Source organism: Camelus ferus, chromosome 20 (assembly GCF_009834535.1).
Source record: "Camelus ferus isolate YT-003-E chromosome 20, BCGSAC_Cfer_1.0, whole genome shotgun sequence".
NCBI lineage: Eukaryota > Metazoa > Chordata > Mammalia > Artiodactyla > Camelidae > Camelus > Camelus ferus.
The window spans coordinates 568785-570152 of NC_045715.1; positions in this window are offsets into that span (position 1 = coordinate 568785).

Genomic DNA, 1368 nt, shown 5'->3' on the forward strand with positions numbered 1-1368 from the left:
CACCTAATTATATTCAGAAAAGGAGAGGGGGGATCTAAATTTGACATAGCTTGGCTTTTGCACTCCTCATTTCATGGCAGGAGGTTATAGAGCCAAAGGTTTGTAAGAACCATCCTCCCAGTGTCCCAGCTCCTTCCAGAGTGTATTAGAGACCAGAGCCTGAGGTCAGATGAACGTGACAACATTGATGGGGAACACACAGCTGCTGCCTTGAAGCCCCCTTTTGTGAGAGAAGAAACGACAGTGTGAATTCGCTCTAGCTCTGAGAATGAGAGGTCAAAACTGGTCCTGCTGTGGAAAATTCATTCAGAAACTAGTCAGCTTTCTTGTTTCTGGGTTGGGGGGATGTAATTAGGTTTGTTCATTTATTTTTAATGGTGGGACTGGGGATTGAACCCAGCACACCATGCATGCTAAGCACATGCTCTGCCACTGGGCTATACCCGCCCCCGACTTGGAAACTAGTCAGAAATACAAAGGGCCAAGAAAAGCCAAGACAATGTTTGCAGAAAAAAAATAAGAAACAGAGCTTTTTCTACTAGATAGCAACATCTGTTTAAAGGTGCAGTAGTAATTAAGGCAGCGCGGTTCCAATGTAAGAAGAAAGAAACAGACCAACGAATGGAAGAACTGTAAAGTGGACTCATACATACGTGGAGACGATTTACAGCAGGGGTGGTGCTTCGGAGAAGTGGGGAAAGGATGATCCTGTGAATAAAGGATGCCAGGACCACTGAATACAGATCACTTAAAAAGAAATGGAAACAAATGTGACGCTACCTCATACAAAAAATCAACTGCTGAGAGGGGGCCAAGGAAGCAGCTGTGTTTATGAAGAAGACAACATCGAGGATCTGACTGTGACGGTGGACACACAGACCTATGTAGGTGAGAAAATTGTGTAGACCCTAATTCACACACACACACACACACACACACAGACACACACACACACACAAATGAGTGCAAATGAAACTAGGGAAGAAAGCCCATAGCAATGTCCTGGTTGTGATGGTTTACTACAGTTCCTCAAAATGTCACCATTATGTGAAACTGGGAGAAGTGAACAAAGAATCCTAGATTTTTATTATTATATTTTTTATTTATACTTTATTTGGGGGGGAGGCAATTACATTTTTATTTATTGATTTTTAATGGTGGTACTGAGGATTGAACCCAGGACCTCGTGCTTGCTAGGCACACATCTTCCACGGAGTTATCCCCTCCCCCTCTGGACTATTTCTTAAAACTGCATGGGAAGCTGCAATTAACTCAATAAATCTTCTATTAAATTCCAGGTACAGGCAGACCTTGGAAATACTGCAAGTTCAGTTCCAGACCATGCAATAAAGCAAATATTGACAATTA